Genomic DNA, 6,078 nt, shown 5'->3' with positions numbered 1-6,078 from the left:
AAGGGAGACCAATTGCATCCTGTATTTCTGAGGAGCAGAAAGTTAACTGGGATAGCTGATGAGGGGTTCTGAGGGAGGAGTAGAGAGAAGTGATGTTGGAGAACTCCACAGGAATCAGGACAGGAAACGTTTTGAATGACAGGTTATACCTGCCAGGACTAAACACATCATCTTTGCTCACCACTTTACTCCAATACTAAGCTTTATGCTCTGCTAAATACAGAATGTGCTTTTTAGTAAATATGCAATGAACGTGAAAGAGTTGGAGATTTATCCTGAAAGTAACAGGGATTAACTGAACAAAATTTAAAAGGTGAAATTACTGGACTATCTTATTGGCGAAGAGTAAAAGTGGAGCCAGGGAGCCCAATTAGTTTAATGTAGTATCTACTCCCACAAGGCAAAAGACAGTGGAGTGAGGCCCTAGAGCATAAGCTCACAGAACAGGAAAAGAAAAGAAGCAATGAAATTGGGCACTTCACTGGATGTTGGGGAGACCAGAAGGTAAGAGCTAGGGGACCCCAGGTTGCCAGTGTAAGTGCAGGTGAATTTCCATTATCATCACATTCCCCAAACTGAAATTATGAGGAAGCCCATGGTCACAGAGCTAGCAAATGGCAGAAATGGGCTAAGATTCTACCCTTTCATCACAGTGCACAGCCTCCCATTAGCAAGGACAAAGGGCAATTAATACTTTCAGGAGAGAAGATACAGGGAGAAACAGACAATGAAGGGTTGAAGTGCTAGGGGAACTGAAGCTTCCTCCCCACTGGTGTGCAGGGAATGGACGAGGAGGGTGTGGTGATCTTCTGATAATCTTAGGAAGGTTTTGGCCTCTACAGGAATGGAAAGAGAAATTCAACAAATTCTTACAGAATTCTGAAGAAAAGTCAAAGAGAAAGAAATCGATTAATTCAGAATAGAAAATATGTTTCTTTAGTCTTAGAGTGAAAGTAATTCTTGAGGACTGGCCAGAATTAATGAAGTAAGTGCTACATCCAGACATATCCAGGACAAAAAAAAAAAAAAAAAAAAACCTTAAATTTCACATCCTACAAATACCATGCCACTCTTTAAAATATGTTACTCCAAAGTCGCATAAAAAATCTAAATAAACACTCCAAATTTGGAATTTTATAGCCAACATTCTCTGGTGAGATATCACAGGAGGTACCTTAAAGACTAGATTGTTTGGATAAAAGACAGAAAGTATTTTAGGAAAATATAAAATAACTATTCTATTTTTGTGGTAAGAAAGACCATCTGGCACAGCAAAAAGGGAAAAATTTTAAGAAAAGAGTTGATTTATCTGAATACATTTCTGAGAACTAAATGAATCTAAAAGCACACAAAATAGATTGTGAAAAAATATTTCTAAAACAACATATAAATGACAAAGAGAAAATATGCTGAACATATGAAATGTTTAAAATAAATAAAAAAACATAGCATTCTTTGGCAAGCGGGCAAAGGAAGTCAGTAGGTGATTTAGAAACCCCAGATCTACCCCCCTTTTTTTTTTTCTTAGACAAAGTTTTGCTGTTGTTGCCCAGGCTGGAGTGCAATGGCACAATCTTGGCTCACCGCAATCTCTACCTCCCACATTCAGCAGATTCTCCTGCCTCAGCCTCCCGAGTAGCTGGGATTACAGGCATGCGCCACCACATCTGGCTAATTTTGTATTTTTAGTAGAGATGGGGTGTCTCCATGTTGGTCAGGCTGGTCTTGAACTCCCGACCTCAGGTGATCCACCCGCCTTCGTCTCCCAAAGTGCTGGGATTACAGGCGTGAGCCACTGCACCCAGCCAGCTCTACCATTTTTAACTGCGTAACTTTGAGGCGAGTGACTTGATTTCCTCAGTTATCAACTTAGAATAATACTCTATTTCATTGAGTCTGAGATGTCACTGATAATAAGGCCCTTACAACTTTATATACTAGGAAAGAAAAAAAAATGCCATCGATGAAACTATGACTTGCCAAGAATTTTTGTAAACCCCATTTTGATTTCAGAGAGATTAAAATGTGGGAAAAAGTACATCAGAGAATTAATGAAATATAGTCATACCTGTCTAATAGGGCTGTTATGTGGATTAAACAAGATCACATCTGTAAAGAACGTCCAACTATAAGTGGCTCAAAGTGCATGCTCAATAAGTTAGCTACTTCTATTAGTAGTATGAACCCACTCTGAAAAAAGAAAAATCACATGACTACACATATAAGCAGACAAAATAATCTGAAAACATTAATAGTGACGATCTGGATAGTGGGACCACAGATGGGGTGACTTAAACTTTCTTTGTGACTCCCTCAAATTTTGAAATTTTTGCAAAAATTGTATATCACTTTAATCATAAGAGGGCATTCAGGTTATTTCTATCTTGAAAAACTATCCAGAGATAAAGTGGACAGGTAGGCATTCCAGGCTATAAGAAATTGAGGCCGGGCGTGGTGGCTTACGCCTGTAATTCCAGCACTTTGGGAGGCCGAGGCAGGGAGATCACAAGGTCAGGAGTAGGAGACCAGCCTGACCAACATGGTGAAACCCCATCTCTACTAAAAACACAAAAACTAGCTGGGCATGGTGGCGCACGCCTGTAATCCCAGCTACTCAGGAGGTTGAGGCAGAAGAATTGCTTGAACCAGGGAGGAGGAGGTTGCAGTGAGCTCAGATCACACCACTGCACTCCAGCCTGAGTGACAGAGCAAGACTCTGCCTCAAAAAAAAAAAAAAAAAAGTCTGGGCGCGGTGGCTCACGCCTGCTGCCAGCACTTTGGGAGGCCAAGGCAGGCAGATCACAAAGTCAAGAGACTGCGACTATCCTGGCCAACATGGTGAAACCCTGTCTCTATTAAAAATAGAAAAATTAGCTGGGCGTGGTGGCATGCGCCTGTAGTCCCAGCTACTCGGAAGGCTGAGGCAGGAGAATCGCTTGAACCTGGGAGGCGGAGGTTGCAGTGAGCTGAGATAGCACCACTGCACTCCTAACTGGCGACAGAGCAAGGCTCCGTTGGGAGGCCTAGGCGGGCGGATCACGAGGTCAGGAGATCGAGACCATCCTGGCCAACACAGTGAAACCCCATCTCTACTAAAAATACAAAAAATTAGCCGGGCGTGGTGGCATGTGCCTGTAATCCCAGCTACTCGGGAGGCTGAGGCAGTAGAATCGCTTGAACCTGGGAGGCGGAGGTTGCAGTGAGCCGAGATTGTGCTATTGCACTCCAGCCTGGGCAACAGAGGAGACTCGGTCTCAAAAAAAAAAAAAAAGAAAAAAGAAAGAAAGAAATTGATAAGCGGGCCGTGCAAGATGGCTCTCGCCTGTAATCCCAGCACTTTGGGAGGCCGAGGCAGGCGGATTGCCTGAGTTAAGGAGTTCGAGATCGGCCTGGGCAACATGACGAAACCCCGTCTCTACTAAAAATACAAAAATTAGCTGGGCGTGGTGGTGTGTGCCTGTAATCTCGGCTACTCAGGAGGCTGAGGCAGGAGAATCACTTGAACCGAGGAGGCGGAGGTTGCAGTGAGCCGAGATCGCACCACTGCACTCCAGCCTGGGCAACAGAATGAGACTCTGTCTCAAAAAAAAAAAAAAAAAAAAATTGATAAGCAAAAAGGCTATTGCATATGATCATGGAGGGGACAATGCAGAAATCAGTGAGACTGAAAAAGCTAATTCTGTTCTTCAATTTCCCTGCCAAATCACTGAGGCACGTTCTCTGTCAACACTGTTGTGAGCATGAATAAAATCCAGGGAAGAGGAAGTTCTAGATCAGATGAGACAATGTTTGCAAAATAGCCCTGGGCTGCTTTAGGAAAATGCTACATAAATGCAGTTTCCTCCCCTCTTCCCCTTTCTCCAAATCATGAATGTAAATATTTTAGATAAATTTCTGAAATAGGACACTGTCCTGAAAACCAGTAAGTCCTTTCCAAGAAAATGTCAAATGCAACTTACCTCCGCCATCACTTCAGACGCACAGCAGTTCTCTCCTCTTCTGGGTTCTTAAAGAAAGATGTGGAAAAACGTTAAGAAGCCATAAGACAACAATCCCTCCCTGAACCCCTTGGGAGGCCAAACTTCTGCCCCACCCCAGGCACTGAAAGGGAGACCAAAGAAGCTGCAACCCCACGGCTCTCTGTCATCTTCACAAAGAAATGCAGGTGACCTTAGGAGCCCAGACAGAAGTCCTGGGAGAGCCCCCCAGACCGTAGCCCTCTTCCTCCATAAGAGCCTAACTTGGGAAACTTTCAGGCCTAGCGTCTTACACTGAGCCCAAAAGTCTGTGGCGCCAATACACAGCTTAAGTGGACCCACCCATCAGGGTCTCAAACTCCTGTCCTTTAGGCTGGGGCACCTTTATGGGTCTAGATCCCTGGTGGCTACTGGGTGAAAGAACAGAGAAGTGGATATAGCAGGGACTTCCCAGACCCAAACTCTAGAACCATTTCCACCCTCAACACACACTAGAGATAGACCCGGTGGAGGGAAGGCCATTCACAGAGATTCACTTCCTACTGACTAGTCGCAGTTGGGGTTTGCGTAGACGGCCAGGACCCATCCACACGGCAGACCCCGCCCAGCGCATCCCCAGAATGTACAGCGAGGGTGTCCCGCCCCCTCCCAAGCCTCCCAAAGATGGGGTCGACGACCCGGCACACGCTCACACTTACATACACAGCCACACAGAATCCCGTGCAGACAGGACTCCCACCACAGCCCCGCAGGCACAGCGGGCACAGATCGCCAAGCACCTGTCGCTGGGCGCACAATCCAGGTCCGGGGAGAACTGCCCGGACTTTTAGTCAAGACAAGAGGACGCAGGGCCGCGATACCCGAGACCTCCTAACATTCCCAGACCGCTCCAGCGCCAGCCTCACACCACACCCACTCCTTGCCGGCGCGCGGCCCGACACTGCCCTCTCCCGAGCTGGGGGCCAGTGGCCCTGACACTCTTCTCCCATCCCGACTGCACGGCCCCGACACTCTCTTCCTTCCCCATCGCACAGCCCTGACCTCCCTTAGCGGTGAAAACTGGGCATGCAGCCCGCACATCTCCGAGAGCCACCTGTCTTTTAAACTCCAGACGACCCCAGCCCCGCGCCGGGACGCCTCACCGCCCCCTTCGACGTCCTAGCACTCAGGTCTGAACGAGTCCATCCCAACCCAGCGAGCTCCGCAGCCCGGGACGTTCCAGCCCTTGCGTTGCAACACCCGCCAAGGAAAGGTGACTAGCCTTCTTCGGCCGGAAATGGTTGGCCGCGGGGCCCCCTGGGAAATGTAGTCCAGAGGTGGGTGCGCCACCCGGGGCCTGGACCGCACCACGGTCACTGGCGCTCACAGTCATGTCCAGTTCCCCGCCTCCAGTGTAGCCGAGGCCAGACTGCCCAGCTGCACCCGAGCACCCTCCCAGGAACTGGGCAAACACACAGGCCCAGGCAGCAATAGTTGGCCGCTGACGGCTAGGAAAAGGCTGTGGGGCCGTGGAGGCTTCAGAAAAATGTAGCCGCAAACCCGGGAAGGGGCGGCCGGGCCTGCCGCCAGGGCTTCCAGAGTCCGCGAAGTTAACCCGGCTGCAGCCGCCCTCGCCCCAAACGGAGGGTCAGGGAGTGGGGTTTGTGTGTGTGCCCAAACGCCTCTCACAAGTGCAGTAAAAAGCCAGGGAGCGGACCACCCAGGGTACCCTCCACAGGGAGCCGCGCTCTGGGGTGGATCAGGAGAGGGCGGCTCCCGGCCACGCCACGAATTAGGAGTCGGCCCGGACCTGGGGCTTCACTGACCTGGGCCACAATCCCGATAAAGCCGGGTGGCTAAGTTTGGGCTGGGAATTCATGCCCCAGTCCAGGTCTTCTGGCATCTCAACATTTAAGTCACTAATTTCTGCTCGGGCCGGGCCACAGGCTGGCCTGGAGGGTGTCTGGGAAACGACCTGTCCTAGAGGTTTGGGGATGTGGCCTAGGAGAGACTGAAGGGGCGCAGTCACAGGCTCAGGATGCCGAAGGGACTGGAGAAGGATGAGGGATAGTTGGGTCTGCAGCGGAAATAATGGAAAACCAATATAGTGGGCTGCAACGTC

At 48.9% G+C, this 6,078-nt stretch overlaps 1 long non-coding RNA gene across 1 annotated transcript; it reads right to left on the bottom strand.

The window, feature by feature from the left end:
* Window positions 1-2,104: 2,104 nt before the first annotated feature.
* On the bottom strand, window positions 2,105-5,238 carry LOC134757718 (uncharacterized). Its single transcript, XR_010132109.1, has 3 exons — window positions 5,120-5,238; window positions 3,960-4,006; window positions 2,105-2,190 (listed from the first exon to the last, which is right to left on the bottom strand). It is a non-coding gene; the product is annotated as an uncharacterized lncRNA (long non-coding RNA).
* Between the last annotated feature and the right edge of the window lie 840 nt (window positions 5,239-6,078).

The sequence above is a fragment of the Gorilla gorilla genome, chromosome 20 (genome assembly GCF_029281585.2).
Source record: "Gorilla gorilla gorilla isolate KB3781 chromosome 20, NHGRI_mGorGor1-v2.1_pri, whole genome shotgun sequence".
In the NCBI taxonomy this organism is placed as follows: Eukaryota; Metazoa; Chordata; class Mammalia; order Primates; family Hominidae; genus Gorilla; species Gorilla gorilla.
The sequence above is the reverse complement of the archived record's forward strand: the minus strand, read 5'-3'. Positions and strand labels throughout refer to the sequence as shown.